This window comes from Rhinatrema bivittatum, chromosome 3 (assembly GCF_901001135.1).
Source record: "Rhinatrema bivittatum chromosome 3, aRhiBiv1.1, whole genome shotgun sequence".
In the NCBI taxonomy this organism is placed as follows: domain Eukaryota; kingdom Metazoa; phylum Chordata; class Amphibia; order Gymnophiona; family Rhinatrematidae; genus Rhinatrema; species Rhinatrema bivittatum.
This window is the reverse complement of record NC_042617.1, coordinates 11,034,945-11,051,524: the sequence shown is the minus strand read 5'-3', so window position 1 is coordinate 11,051,524 and position 16,580 is coordinate 11,034,945.

Sequence of the window (16,580 nt, the reverse complement as noted above, 5' to 3'; positions counted from 1 at the left end):
GTGCGAGAAGGAAAGGTTGACCTTTTTCCTGATTAATGAGGATGGAGTTGGAGAGGGAAGTTAGTAGTGATTCTGTATTCAGTGATTTTCGGAATCCGAATTGGTTTAAGGTGAGAATGTTGTTTTCTTCCAAGAAGTCAGATAGTTGTCTGTTTACAACCTTCTCCATGATTTTAGCGATCATTGGAAGGTTAGCAATGGGTCTAAAATTGGCTGGGTCAGTGGGTGATAGGTTGGGTTTTTTAAGGAGGGGTTTGAGAATAAATTGGAGAATGTTTTTTTTGTTTGGTGTGAATTGGACTTCAGGCATTTTTGGCTGCAGTAAGTGTTTATTGAGCACCCCAGCAGAGTGCCCAGCGTCCTCATTCAGTCAGGTCCCCTAAAGCAAGGACATCCCCAGGTGCGAATACCGTGCAGAAAGAGCCCCTAAAGGACTTGAGAGACTGGGTTGGTGCCCACCCCGTGAGCCTAGGGCTCCAGAGGGTTATCCCTACATGTAAACCAATGCGATGGTATATAACTTAGCGTCGGTATAGAAAAGACTTTAAATAAATAAATAAATAGATCCCCTTCCCCTGCCGGGATGAGTCCTGGCGCACCAAAGCCACTGGAGTGCCTGGGGGAGATCCGGGAGTACAAACGGCCCTGTGGACAACAGCGAATCTGAAAGTGCCCCGAAGAGGGGGTTACATGATCTCTGCTCACTGAATAATTTCTTTAAACTTAGGGAACAATTTTTCAAACAAATTAAAGGAGTAGCGATGGGGCCATGGTGACCCTCTTAGTAGCAGGTTTATATGTGACAAAATCTGAGGAGGTACACATCTATGTCTCAAGGTTTTGGTCACACATTCTGTGTAGGAAGCGCTACACTGACGACACGTATTTTTATTATTTATTGGGAAGGAAGCACAGGAATCTTTGCCAGCTTTGGCATTGTGAATTAATACTTTGGACGTAAATCTTCTATTTTCTGTACAATGATGTTCATCTAACATCTCGTTTCTTGACATCATGATATGCAAGTCTGGTCACTTGGATTTTTATTAAAGCTAACACTTTGTTGGAGTATTCAGGTCATTATTCAAAGCGGCTGCGGGATAATATCCTGAAAGGACTGTTTCTTTCATTAGGCCGTTTATGCACATCAGCTCATGGAAATGAATTTACAGTGACTCATGACTCAACGATTCATTTGGTAAAATTACTCTCTGGTTGTTATTAAAAGAGCATATAAGTGTGCTTTGTATGCAAATAGAGAAAATGTACTATATGGATCTCAGAAACTGCCACCACTGCGGCTTATTTGTGCTCTTGATCTACCTGCATTCAACCTATTGCACAATGTCACTGGGATTTATTGTCCGTATGTGATATATTTAAAGCACCTCCTGTTTTTGCCTATAAGCATGGCTGCAATCTCTGATGATCTTGTTTCATCAACATTTATGACATCAGTTAGAAATGATTCCTCTGCAACACAAAGCCAGTTCCAGTGTGGCATGTGTTTGGTTTGTTTTAAAGTTATGGAAATGTGGTTTTTTTGACCATTCAATGTTACATTTTTGACATAATTATCTTGAACATTTTGATTGTAACACCGCACAGGCTATTAATGCTGTCATTTGACTGTGCAATAAAACAGACATAGGCCAAACTAAACATTCCATAAAAGCTCGTATTATTGCCCCAACCCCTAAAACCCCGCTAACTATCCTACACTTTTTTGTTTTATTAATCACCCGCAGTCCAGAGCTGCAGCAAGTTGTGAGGGTCCGGCATTCCCGGTGCGCATGTCAGCGAGACGGTGCCTTAATGGCGCTGTCCCAGCCTGCCCGTGCCCCGCCAGTCCCCACCTCTGCCCTGCCCCTGCCCCGCCAGTCCCCACCTCTGCCCTGCCCGTGCCCTGCTAGTCCCCACCTCTGCCCTGCCCGTGCCCCGCCAGTCCCCACCTCTGCCCTGCCCGTGCCCCGCCAGTCCCCACCTCTGCCCTGCCCCTGCCCTGCCAGTCCCCACCTCTGCCCTGCCCGTGCCCCGCCAGTCCCCACCTCTGCCCTGCCCAATCCCCGCCAGTCCCCACCTCTGCCCTGCCCCTGCCCTGCCAGTCCCCACCTCTGCCCTGCCCCTGCCCCGCCAGTCCCCACCTCTGCCCTGCCCCTGCCCTGCCAGTCCCCACCTCTGCCCTGCCCCTGCCCCGCCAGTCCCCACCTCTGCCCTGCCCCTGCCCTGCCAGTCCCCACCTCTGCCCTGCCCCTGCCCTGCCAGTCCCCACCTCTGCCCTGCCCAATCCCCGCCAGTCCCCACCTCTGCCCTGCCCCTGCCCTGCCAGTCCCCACCTCTGCCCTGCCCGTGCCCTGCCAGTCCCCACCTCTGCCCTGCCCAATCCCCGCCAGTCCCCACCTCTGCCCTGCCCGTGCCCCGCCAGTCCCCACCTCTGCCCTGCCCCTGCCCTGCCAGTCCCCACCTCTGCCCTGCCCGTGCCCTGCCAGTCCCCACCTCTGCCCTGCCCAATCCCCGCCAGTCCCCACCTCTGCCCTGCCCCTGCCCCGCCAGTCCCCACCTCTGCCCTGCCCGTGCCCCGCCAGTCCCCACCTCTGCCCTGCCCAATCCCCGCCAGTCCCCACCTCTGCCCTGCCCCTGCCCTGCCAGTCCCCACCTCTGCCCTGCCCCTGCCCTGCCAGTCCCCACCTCTGCCCTGCCCAATCCCCGCCAGTCCCCACCTCTGCCCTGCCCCTGCCCTGCCAGTCCCCACCTCTGCCCTGCCCCTGCCCTGCCAGTCCCCACCTCTGCCCTGCCCAATCCCCGCCAGTCCCCACCTCTGCCCTGCCCCTGCCCTGCCAGTCCCCACCTCTGCCCTGCCCCTGCCCTGCCAGTCCCCACCTCTGCCCTGCCCAATCCCCGCCAGTCCCCACCTCTGCCCTGCCCCTGCCCTGCCAGTCCCCACCTCTGCCCTGCCCATGCTCTGCCAGTCCCCACCTCTGCCCTGCCCGTGCCCCGCCAGTCCCCACCTCTGCCCTGCCCAATCCCCGCCAGTCCCCACCTCTGCCCTGCCCCTGCCCCGCCAGTCCCCACCTCTGCCCTGCCCCTGCCCTGCCAGTCCCCACCTCTGCCCTGCCCAATCCCCGCCAGTCCCCACCTCTGCCCTGCCCCTGCCCTGCCAGTCCCCACCTCTGCCCTGCCCAATCCCCGCCAGTCCCCACCTCTGCCCTGCCCGTGCCCTGCCAGTCCCCACCTCTGCCCTGCCCCTGCCCTGCCAGTCCCCACCTCTGCCCTGCCCATGCTCTGCCAGTCCCCACCTCTGCCCTGCCCGTGCCCCGCCAGTCCCCACCTCTGCCCTGCCCAATCCCCGCCAGTCTCCACCTCTGCCCTGCCCCTGCCCCGCCAGTCCCCACCTCTGCCCTGCCCGTGCCCCGCCAGTCTCCACCTCTGCCCTGCCCCTGCCCCGCCAGTCCCCACCTCTGCCCTGCCCAATCCCCGCCAGTCCCCACCTCTGCTCTGCCCCTGCCCCGCCAGTCCCCACCTCTGCCCTGCCCCTGCCCTGCCAGTCCCCACCTCTGCCCTGCCCGTGCCCCGCCAGTCCCCACCTCTGCCCTGCCCAATCCCCGCCAGTCCCCACCTCTGCTCTGCCCCTGCCCCGCCAGTCCCCACCTCTGCCCTGCCCATGCTCTGCCAGTCCCCACCTCTGCCCTGCCCGTGCCCCGCCAGTCCCCACCTCTGCCCTGCCCAATCCCCGCCAGTCTCCACCTCTGCCCTGCCCGTGCCCCGCCAGTCCCCACCTCTGCCCTGCCCGTGCCCCGCCAGTCCCCACCTCTGCCCTGCCCCTGCCCCGCCAGTCCCCACCTCTGCTCTGCCCCTGCCCCGCCAGTCCCCACCTCTGCCCTGCCCCTGCCCTGCCAGTCCCCACCTCTGCCCTGCCCAATCCCCGCCAGTCCCCACCTCTGCCCTGCCCCTGCCCTGCCAGTCCCCACCTCTGCCCTGCCCCTGCCCCGCCAGTCCCCACCTCTGCCCTGCCCAATCCCCGCCAGTCCCCACCTCTGCCCTGCCCCTGCCCTGCCAGTCCCCACCTCTGCCCTGCCCAATCCCCGCCAGTCCCCACCTCTGCCCTGCCCAATCCCCGCCAGTCCCCACCTCTGCCCTGCCCCTGCCCTGCCAGTCCCCACCTCTGCCCTGCCCCTGCCCTGCCAGTCCCCACCTCTGCCCTGCCCGTGCCCTGCCAGTCCCCACCTCTGCCCTGCCCAATCCCCGCCAGTCCCCACCTCTGCCCTGCCCAATCCCCGCCAGTCCCCACCTCTGCCCTGCCCCTGCCCTGCCAGTCCCCACCTCTGCCCTGCCCAATCCCCGCCAGTCCCCACCTCTGCCCTGCCCGTGCCCTGCCAGTCCCCACCTCTGGCCTGCCCCTGCCCCGCAAGTCCCCACCTCTGCCCTGCCCCTGCCCCGCCAGTCCCCACCTCTGCCCTGCCCAATCCCTGCCAGTCCCCACCTCTGCCCTGCCCGTGCCCTGCCAGTCTCCACCTCTGCCCTGCCCCTGCCCCGCCAGTCCCCACCTCTGCCCTGCCCCTGCCCCGCCAGTCCCCACCTCTGCCCTGCCCCTGCCCTGCCAGTCCCCACCTCTGCCCTGCCCCTGCCCTGCCAGTCCCCACCTCTGCCCTGCCCCTGCCCCGCCAGTCCCCACCTCTGCCCTGCCCCTGCCCTGCCAGTCCCCACCTCTGCCCTGCCCGTGCCCCGCCAGTCCCCACCTCTGCCCTGCCCGTGCCCCGCCAGTCCCCACCTCTGGCCTGCCCCTGCCCCGCAAGTCCCCACCTCTGCCCTGCCCCTGCCCCGCCAGTCCCCACCTCTGCCCTGCCCAATCCCTGCCAGTCCCCACCTCTGCCCTGCCCGTGCCCCGCCAGTCCCCACCTCTGCCCTGCCCAATCCCTGCCAGTCCCCACCTCTGCCCTGCCCGTGCCCTGCCAGTCTCCACCTCTGCCCTGCCCCTGCCCCGCCAGTCCCCACCTCTGCCCTGCCCGTGCCCCGCCAGTCCCCACCTCTGCCCTGCCCCTGCCCTGCCAGTCCCCACCTCTGCCCTGCCCCTGCCCCGCCAGTCTCCACCTCTGCCCTGCCCGTGCCCTGCAAGTCCCCACCTCTGCCCTGCCCAATCCCCGCCAGTCCCCACCTCTGCCCTGCCCGTGCCCTGCCAGTCCCCACCTCTGCCCTGCCCAATCCCCGCCAGTCCCCACCTCTGCCCTGCCCCTGCCCCGCCAGTCTCCACCTCTGCCCTGCCCGTGCCCTGCCAGTCCCCACCTCTGCCCTGCCCAATCCCCGCCAGTCCCCACCTCTGCCCTGCCCGTGCCCCGCCAGTCCCCACCTCTGCCCTGCCCCTGCCCCGCCAGTCTCCACCTCTGCCCTGCCCGTGCCCTGCAAGTCCCCACCTCTGCCCTGCCCAATCCCCGCCAGTCCCCACCTCTGCCCTGCCCGTGCCCTGCCAGTCCCCACCTCTGCCCTGCCCAATCCCCGCCAGTCCCCACCTCTGCCCTGCCCCTGCCCCGCCAGTCTCCACCTCTGCCCTGCCCGTGCCCTGCCAGTCCCCACCTCTGCCCTGCCCAATCCCCGCCAGTCCCCACCTCTGCCCTGCCCGTGCCCTGCCAGTCCCCACCTCTGCCCTGCCCAATCCCCGCCAGTCCCCACCTCTGCCCTGCCCGTGCCCTGCCAGTCCCCACCTCTGCCCTGCCCAATCCCCGCCAGTCCCCACCTCTGCCCTGCCCCTGCCCCGCCAGTCCCCACCTCTGCCCTGCCCAATCCCCGCCAGTCCCCACCTCTGCCCTGCCCGTGCCCTGCCAGTCCCCACCTCTGCCCTGCCCGTGCCCCGCCAGTCTCCACCTCTGCCCTGCCCCTGCCCCGCCAGTCCCCACCTCTGCCCTGCCCCTGCCCCGCCAGTCTCCACCTCTGCCCTGCCCGTGCCCCGCCAGTCCCCACCTCTGCCCTGCCCCTGCCCCGCCAGTCCCCACCTCTGCCCTGCCCGTGCCCCGCCATTCCCCCACCTCTGCCCTGCCCGTGCCCCGCCAGTCCCCACCTCTGCCCTGCCCCTGCCCCGCCAGTCCCCACCTCTGCCCTGCCCGTGCCCTGCCAGTCCCCACCTCTGCCCTGCCCCTGCCCCGCCAGTCCCCACCTCTGCCCTGCCCGTGCCCCGCCAGTCCCCACCTCTGCCCTGCCCGTGCCCCGCCAGTCCCCACCTCTGCCCTGCCCCTGCCCCGCCAGTCCCCACCTCTGCCCTGCCCCTGCCCCGCCAGTCCCCACCTCTGCCCTGCCCCTGCCCTGCCAGTCCCCACCTCTGCCCTGCCCGTGCCCCGCCAGTCCCCACCTCTGCCCTGCCCCTGCCCCGCCAGTCCCCACCTCTGCCCATGCCCCGCCAGTCCCCACCTCTGCCCTGCCCCTGCCCCGCCAGTCCCCACCTCTGCCCTGCCCCTGCCCCGCCAGTCCCCACCCTCTGCCCATGCCCCGCCAGTCCCCACCTCTGCCCTGCCCCTGCCCTGCCAGTCCCCACCTCTGCCCTGCCCCTGCCCCGCCAGTCCCCACCTCTGCCCTGCCCCTGCCCCGCCAGTCCCCACCTCTGCCCTGCCCAATCCCCGCCAGTCCCCACCTCTGCCCTGCCCCTGCCCCGCCAGTCCCCACCTCTGCCCTGCCCCTGCCCCGCCAGTCCCCACCCTCTGCCCTGCCCAATCCCCGCCAGTCCCCACCTCTGCCCTGCCCCTGCCCTGCCAGTCCCCACCTCTGCCCTGCCCCTGCCCTGCCAGTCCCCACCTCTGGCCTGCCCGTGCCCTGCCAGTCCCCACCTCTGCCCTGCCCCTGCCCTGCCAGTCCCCACCTCTGCCCTGCCCAATCCCCGCCAGTCCCCACCTCTGGCCTGCCCGTGCCCCGCCAGTCCCCACCTCTGGCCTGCCCCTGCCCTGCCAGTCCCCACCTCTGGCCTGCCCGTGCCCCGCCAGTCCCCACCTCTGGCCTGCCCCTGCCCTGCCAGTCCCCACCTCTGCCCTGCCCCTGCCCCGCCAGTCCCCACCTCTGGCCTGCCCGTGCCCTGCCAGTCCCCACCTCTGGCCTGCCCGTGCCCTGCCAGTCCCCTTTTTCGGGAGGTCTTTCTTCTGTGCGTACCGGGAGATACGCGCGTGGCTGCAGGCCTTTGAAAATGCGCGTGGCGCACACGCGGCCCAACCACGCGCGTATCTCCTGGTATAGGCGCACGTAGGCCTTTTAAAATTAGGCCTAAAATGTTTAAGAAATGAAAAAACTGAAGAAAACTAAAACTGAGTTAAAACACGATTAGAAAGGCCAGTGCTGTTTCATACCGTACGTAAGACTGCAATGTGCTCGCGTATTTTCTTCCATTTTAATTATGGCCGGTGACGTTAACTTTGGGGGATGTTATGACAGAAAGAGAACTCGTTTTTACAGCAGCTTTCTCGATCTTGTAAACATTTTGGGGTAGATTTTCAAAACATGCACGCGCACGTGGACGCTCAATTTCATAACATGCGTGCACGTGTGATAAAATGCCGGATCGGCGCACGCAAGGGGGGGGTGTCTAATTCTGCAAAACTGTGCGGCGATGCATCAGGGCTTTCCTCAGTTCCATCCCAGTCCGCTCCAACCCTAACCTCTCTCCCCCTATCCCCTTCCTAACTACCCCAGGTTTTTTTTGTGTCTTACCTTTTGCTCCTACAAAGAAGCAGGAGCAGGTTGCGAGCGCTGGAGCCCTGCCTGCGTGCGATCCCGCGGCATGGCGGTAAATGGCCGCTGTGCCAGGCACCTCCAGCCCTGGACCGCCCCAGTTTAAAACCCCGGGACTTCCACGCGTCCCAGGGTTTCCGTGCATGGCCGGGCCCGTTTGAAAATCTACCCCTTTATGTTGTAGCTCACTTACGGATCCTTATTGACTGGAGAGAATGAAGGGGCAGGAGATCCGCCGGTGATCAAGGTGTCCCGCGTGCGCTGTTTCTGTGCTTGCAACATTGACGAAGCAGAAGATGTGGCAGGTAAATGCAGGGATCGCAAATGGGCTTCGAGACCAGAGGATGCGAGACGTATCAGCCTCTGCGGGTAGTGGAGAATGAGGGTTTCAAGCGTTTGCTGCAGGTCTTAGCTCCAGATTACAAAGTCCCCTCCAGAACCACATTTAGCAGAAAGGTCATCCCCAGCCTGTGCAAGCAGCGTCGCAGTCGCATGCAAGCGCTGCTTAGCTAAGGCTGAGGGGAGAGTGCACTTCACCTGCGATATCTGGACCGCCATGAATGCTGCACACTCTTACCTCTCTCTCAGGCCGATACAGTAAAGTCCGCGGGAGAGCGGACAAACGCCCGTTCTCCTGGCACGCGCACCGGCCACTCACCGGTGCGCGCAATGCAGTATTTAAATCAGGCCCGGCGGTAAAAACGGGCAAAAGGAGGCGCTAGGGACACTAGCGCGTCCCTAGCGCCTCCTTTTTGACAGGAGCGGCGGCTGTCAGTGGGTTTGACAGCCGACGCTCAATTTTGCCGGCGTCGGTTCTCAAACCCGCTGACAGCCACGGGTTCGGAAACCTGACGCCGGCAAAATTGAGCGTCCAGTTTTTGGCCCGACAGCCGCAGGCCGAATTCAAATTTTTAACTTTTTTTACTCTTCGGGACCTCCGATTTAATATCGCCATGATATTAAGTCGGAGGGTGCACAGAAAAGCAGTTTTTACTGCTTTTCTGTGCCCTTTCCCGGTGCCGGAAGAAATTAACGCCGACCTTTGGGTTGGCGCTAATTTCTGAAAGTAAAATGTGCGGCTTGGCTGCACATTTTACTTTCTGTATCCCGCGCGCATACCTAATAGGGCCATCAACATGCATTTGCATGTTGAGGGCGCTATTAGGTACCGCGGGTTGGACGTGCGTTTTCCTCCCCTTACTGAATAAGGGGTAAGGGAAAACGCGCGTCCAATTGCGGGTTAACAGTGCGCTCCGTCAGAGCGCACTGTACTGTATCAGCCTGTCTGACAGCACACTGGTGGGACCTGGCTGAGGCAGTGGCAGGCAGCAGCTCTATTAGTGAACAAGTATCAGGGTGCAGGTGGGCTTTACTGCACACCCACATTGACGGACCAGGCCCATACCGCAGCCAATATTCTAGCATGCATCAGACAGATGCTGGAGGGCTGGCAGCTACACCAGCGAGACAGGAATCCTCACAGAAGTGTGAAGGCAGGATTTTAAAACCTGGTTGTTCGACAAGGCATACTCGGAGGGAAAATGAGATAGCATCTATGTTACTGTCAATTTTTTTTTTACTCTAGTACTTATTTATTTCTCTTAGCTTTTACTTATTCATTCTTTTAGCTTTTATTTTTAGATACTGTTTACTCTTATTAAGAACATAAGAAATTGCCATACTGGCTCAGACCAAGGGTCCATCAAGCCCAGCATCCTGTTTCCAACAGAGGCCAAACCAGGCCATAAGAACCTGGCAAGTACCCAAACACTAAGAAGATCCCATGCTACTGATGCCAGTAATAGCAGTGGCTATTTTCTAAGTCAGCTTAATTAATAGCAGGTAATGGACTTCTCCTCCTAGAACTTATCCAATCCTTTTTTAAACCCAGCTACACTAACTGCACTAATCACATCCTCTGGCAACAAATTTCAGAGTTTAATTGTGAGTTGAGTGAAAAAGAACTTTCTCCGATTAGTTTTAAATGTGCCCCATGCTAACTTCATGGAATGCCCCCTAGTCTTTCTATTATCCGAAAGAGTAAATAACCAATTCACATTTACCCGTTCTAGACTCATTTCTTGGGAGTCAAACAATTTTTGCGCCACTGGCATCTCATCTATGTCCTCATCGACTGGCCCCTCTTCAGTGATGGTAATGCTCTCCGAGAATCAAGCACGATTCCTACACCCGGGCACCAATCCGACACCACGACGAGGTCTCTAAGAAAAGAGCAGGGCTTACACCAGGCCTTAAGAACGGGGCACTGTCCCCCTCTTTTGCAGGGGACTATTTTTTCAATGGGGCTATGTTACAGCCTTTTTTTTAGTTTTCCAGGAATTCAGCTTATACGGCCACTGGCACCTGTCATCTTTTCCCACGCCTGCTGTGTGGGCGTGCCTCTGTCCTGCCCCACCACACTCACCCTGAACATGTTCAGACTCGTCTCCATTCCTATCCGTTCTAACACCTTAAGAAAAAAAGGCATTCTCGGCCTGTCTAGTATGATTACTGAGCGCACCGTTCGGTATTGGCCTGTGTGAATGTTAACTATTTGTAAAATCACCCAGCTGTTTTACAAAAAAGAATTGCTACCACAGTCCAGGATCAAACCAGGGCCTTTAGAGTGGAAATCTTATGCTTTTGCCATTGGAGCTACCACAGTTTTAGTAAGAGGCAAGACCTTTAATATCGTTGAAATACTTTTCTTTCAACATGTCAGGCTGTATTGTGACCAGGGTCCGTTTTTGTTCTCTGGTCACAATACAGCCTGTCAAGTTGGTACTCACATCGCCTTTATGACACAATCCAAAGAGACAAAGAAAAACGTCAAAAGGTTATAACACAGTAACGTTACCGGCCATAATTAAAATAGAAAAAAATATGCTAGTGCATTCCAGTCTTACTTACAGTATGAAATCAGCACTGACCTGTCAAACCAGGTTTTAATTTAATTTTAGGGTTTTTTTCAATCTTTTCATTTCTTAAAGAAACATGTTATGTATGTTTGGTCAAAAAGGAGGACTGCGGATTCTTGGTTTGCCTACAGTATAGTTTTTTTTCCCCCTACCCACTCCCCCTTGCTGCATGAGGTCACAGTCATGGGGCAACTACAATACCCAGTATGCAACATTCCTGAACCTGTCTGTGAACACAGGACACAGACTTTTACTTCAAATGTCATATTTCCTAAAATGCAAACTGACCCTTTCATACCATCTCTGCTTTCCCATTGAAACACATTATGGGCCGGATTTACGCGGGTAACCGGTCATACGCGCGCCGGGCCTATTTTCAAAAGGCCCAGCGACACATGTTAAAGCCTCGGGACGCATGTAAGTCCCAAGGCTTGCAAACAGAGGTGGTGAGGGGGCGAGGAGAGGGCAGGGCCAGAGGCTTCCGGCACAGCGGCCATTTGCCACTTGGCCCACACTTGCAACTTACTTCAGCCCCAGGGCTGGAGTACGTTTGTAAATAAAAGAAAGAACAAGGAAACGGTAGAGGGAAAAGGGCGGGGGAGGTAGGGGAAGGGAAGGGAAGGTGGGTGGGTGGGTGGGTAGGGAAGTTCCCTCCAAGGCCGCTCTGATTTCGGAGCAGCCTGGGAGGGAACGGAGGAAGGCGGCACAGCTCGGCGCATCCAAGGTGCACAATTGTGCACCCCCTTGTGCGCGCCAACCCCCGATTTTATAACTTGCGCGTGCAAGTTATTAAATCGAGCATACATGTGTGCGCGCCGGGTAGCAAGCGCCCATGTACACCCGCGTGCTGTTTTGAATATCTACCCCTATATGTTTTATTATATATGTTTCTATATCATTCTTTAAGCCATAAGGCATAAATGTGAATGCTTTTAAATAGTGGACAAACATAGCACATCTTATTTTGCTTATAATATAATCAAATATCCTGTTAAGAACTTTTATTCTTCTAATTATTGTTATCATTATTACCCAACAAAAACTGCATTTTTTTTCCTCCTGCTTTCTACACTTCTTACAAAAGACATGTCTGGGCATGTTTTGGTTTTCATGACACCACATATCTCCTTTTATTTTTCACAAGATGGCTTATGTTCATCTTTAAACCATAAAATAAAACAAAATAAATGAAAAATAAAATGGAAGAGGGAGAGGGAGAGGTGGTGTATAGTTATGGAGGCCTCAGATGGTAAAATGCAGGGGGGCTTTCTGGTAGTTTTCCTAAAACAGGGGGCTGTGTGGATGGTGAAAAGCAGGGAAGCAGGGAAGGCATATGGTGGTTTCCATGGTAACTACCCAAGATGCATTTCTTTTTCCCAAGATTCCTCTCACATTCTATGATGGCTGCTTGCCCTATATGTCTGAGTGCAAAGTTCTCTTTTCTTTTATCATAGTCAATTAAAACATTTCTCTTACTTTGCTTTTAAAAACAATCTCTACTTTGCTTTTAAAAACAATCTTTACTTTGCTTTTAAAAACATTCTTTTTTTCAGTGTGCTGGTTCCATCTCTTTTCACTGTCTTGCTTTTACAAAACAAACAAACAAACAAACAAAACTTGGTTTCTACTCAACCTGACATCCTTCAACAAGAACTCGGAAAAAACCTATCCACTCTGGATCTATCCAACATAAACAATGCCACTCAATCATGGCACCAACTCACACTGGAAACTGCCAACACCCGAAAAGAACAAAACAGATCAACAACAAAAGAGAAAAAACAAACCCATGGTTCAACACCCACTTAAGAAACACCAAATCCACCCTAAGAAAAAAAGAAAAGGAATGGAGAAAAAACAAATGCACACTAACACTCAAAAGATACCGCAAGCAGCTGGCAATATATAAAAAAATGATTAACACCAAACGAGACTTCTATAGTAAAAAATCAAAAACTCCCCTAACAACTCTAAATCACTCTTCAACATAGTCAGCAATCTGATTGCAAGCAACAACAGCAGCACAACGCCCCAATCCAAAAACCTTAGCCAAGATCTTGCATTGTTCTTCAAAACCAAAATCAACAAAATTACAAGAAATCTCAACAGAACCACAAGCATTGACGACCTACCAACCATCAATAACATCTCATACTGGTCCACCTTCGAACCCATATCAACAACCGAAACTGAAAAACTCCTCAGAAAACTAAACCCAGCTCACCATGAACTCAACACAATCCCAATTAGCACCCTAAAGGAAATAGCTCATATCATCGCTCCACCTATCACTGCAATAATAAATAAATCTCTCGAGGAAGGTGATCTCCCTGATAAACTAAAAGTGGCAACAATTAAACCCATATTAAAAAAAAGCCATCTCAGCCCAGACGATCTAAATAACTATCGCCCAATTTCAAACCTACCTCTCCTCGCCAAACTGACAGAGAAAGCCGCACTCAAACAGCTCAACGATCACCTTGAAAGCAACAACATCCTTCACCCCACCCAACACGGCTTCAGAAAAAATCACAGCACAGAAACCTTACTTCTCAATCTAACACAATAATAAGAGGTTTCAACAATGAACAAAAATTCATCCTAATCCTCCTCGACCTCCTCCTCCTTTGACACAGTAGATCACAAAACCCTAATCTCAAGACTAGCCGACATCGGTCTATCCGATAAAACTCTTGACTGGTTCACATCATTCCTTAAAAATAGATACTTCAAAGTAAACATTAACAACCACTGCTCTGATGCCATACCCCTTGAAACCGGAGTACCGCAAGGATCAGCACTATCTGCCACCTTGTTCAATATATACCTAATACCACTCTGCACGCTTCTCTCAAGTCTCGGCATAACATACTACATATATGCCGACGACATCCAACTAATCATACCCGTAACTAACACAATCGAAAATGCAATGAAAACCTCAGCCACATACCTCGACAAAATCAGAAATATGCTAAACCACATGAAGCTATGTCTAAACATGGATAAAACAGAGTGTATACTACTCGAGAAAAAACAATCTGGGATCAACATGAACCACACAATACAAATCGACAACTCACACATCAAACTACAGGACAAAGTGAAAGACCTCGGAATATGGATAGACCCAGAACTTAACTTCAAAAAAACACATCTCCCAGAAAATCAAAGAAGGTTTCCATAAGTTACTAATCCTCAAACACCTTAAACCTCTACTATATCAACCCAACTTCAGAACCATTCTTCAATCTCTCATATTCACAAGTTTCGACTATTGCAACTCACTACTGATAGGCCTACCAAAATCCACCATTCGACCACTCCAACTACTACAGAACGCAGCAGCCAGAATCCTCACTGGGCGCAAAGATCCGACCACATCACCCCAGTCCTAAAAGAACTACATTGGTTACCCGTGGATAGGAGAATCAAATATAAGATTCTGACCATTATACACAGCGCAATTCACAACATGGAAAACACAGGTCTAAATAACATCATTCAGAGACACGTCTCTCAACGTAATACAATACAACTAAGTTAAAACTCAACATCCCAACAATTTCAACTGCCAAACTACTGTCAGAAACAGAGCTATCTCAATAGCAGGCCCTCATATCTGGAACTCACTTCCAGAGCAACTAAGACTACAAAATAACACTAAAACCTTTAAAAAAGAACTCAAGACCTGGCTCTTCAGACAAACTTTCAAAGACGGGATTGGTTAAATTACTCATCACAACCAACACTCCATAACCCTACAGACACTTCATACTTTTATACTTATCACTAAACCATTCCATTACAGTTATTTAATCCATATAATGATACTCCCAATATACCACTAGAAAACCTGATAACGCACATCCTTTCGGATAGTAGAAAGACTAGGGGGCACTCCATGAAGTTAGCATGGGGCACATTTAAAACTAATCGGAGAAAGTTCTTTTTAACTCAACGCACAATTAAACTCTGGAATTTGTTGCCAGAGGATGTGGTTAGTGCAGTTAGTATAGCTGTGTTTAAAAAAGGATTGGATAAGTTCTTGGAGGAGAAGTCCATTACCTGCTATTAAGTTCACTTAGAGAATAGCCACTGTCATTAGCAATGGTAACATGGAACAGACTTAGTTTTTGTGTACTTGCCAGGTTCTTATGGCCTGGATTGGCCACTGTTGGAAACAGGATGCTGGGCTTGATGGACCCTTGGTCTGACCCAGTATGGCATGTTCTTATGTTCTTATCCACCTTCACAACCAGATTCACTACTTGCCCCCTGCTGTTATTTATTCTAAATCGTGAACAACCAACTACCTTATTATAGTATTATATCTCGTTTTACTGTTTTAGCTAGCTCTATCATTTTATCCTAAATGTTGTATTACCATTCTTATCGTTAGATGTATTTTTCGGTTCAACCAGTTTATTGTAATGACTTTCAGGGTTTCTACACATGTATTTCGTTGTTTCAAATGTAAACCGGAGTGAAGGCCTCTAGCTAAACTTCGGTATATAAAAACGATTAAATAAATAAATAAATAAAATACTCATTTTTTTGTAATTATACAACTGCTCAAAAAACTATAATCTTAGCTGTATCTGTCATTTTTAGTTTCAAACATTTAAAAAAAAATAAAGAGGCGAGGGTCCACTTCTCAGCGATTAAAAAAAAAGCATTTTTCTCTTTTTCTCAAATGCTGTCTGTGCTAACTGCAGCGAGTATGGTGGAAGGGGGTGATATGTTTGGGAATAGTTGCTTTATCTCGCTGCTACAGAAAGCAGCGAGGGTAGGGGTAGGAGGGAGTAGTTGCTTTTCTCTCTGCCTCAGAAATTCTCTACTGAGATGAAATTTAGAACCGGTGAATTTTCTCTTTTTCTCAAACAGTACTGTGTTTAATATAAACAAAAAAATAAAAATCCCCCAAAAATGTATGCTTTAGGGCAGAAAGAAAACAAAGAGGATTTTATATTTTTTAGTTAAGTGTTTAGTTTGACAGAAAAATAGGATTTTAATGACTGCTATCAATTATACCCCCGCAGCTCCTTCTGAGCATGCTCATGCCTTCCAACATGCCTGACCTCCATGCTCTCTCCTTGTAAACAAAAGATATGAGCATGCACAGGGATGATGTCATGGCCTGTGATGTAATTCCAAGATGGCTGCCTGCAGCAGGGTTCGCAATGGCATGATTCAAACTCGCTTTGTTTTGGTTTTACTGGCATGTGCGATTATGACCAATCCCCATCACAACAGCCACCATCTTGAATATGCATCATTTCATGTCTCCAGGCGTCATCCGCCATCTTGAAAAATGTATATCTGCACCGTACACTAGGGTCAGACAGTGGGCACAACCGGAAGTGATGTCGTCAAAAAGGGACAAGAAGTGAGCGGGGCTATGATGGTTGTCAACAAAGAGGTGGGGCTAGGGCAGGAAAGGCAGAGCTTAACCCCAGAGTGAATGCTGATTGGCTGAGAGGGGGTCAGTGGGTAGGGCTTAACTTAGAAGTGGGTGCAGCCACTTGCCAAAGCAAAGTTTTGACAAGATGTGTACCCCTAAACTACTCACATGCTTTTTACCTTTAAAGAAATGACTTTTGAATAAAGTGTGTTTCCAGATACATTGAAAGAGTAGTGCTTTATCTGCTGGTCATGATTATAGATTGCCATAGCAGTCTGAACTAATTTTTGGAATTAACTGGCTTTTTCACTCCTTTTATTTTATTTGTTTGTCCTTTGGGGGTTTGTTTTTTTTTTTTTAAAGAATATTGCTTTTGAATTGTTTTGAATTTGCTAATAATTTATAGGGGTTTCCCTGTTTTTTTTCAAATATAAAAAATAATAATAATCCTTTCCCGCTCACTCTACGTTTACTTGCATCTACAATAATACCATAAACTTACAAAAAACTCACATCATCATCACATTTACCTAAAGCTAAATAGCGCCCCAAATTCT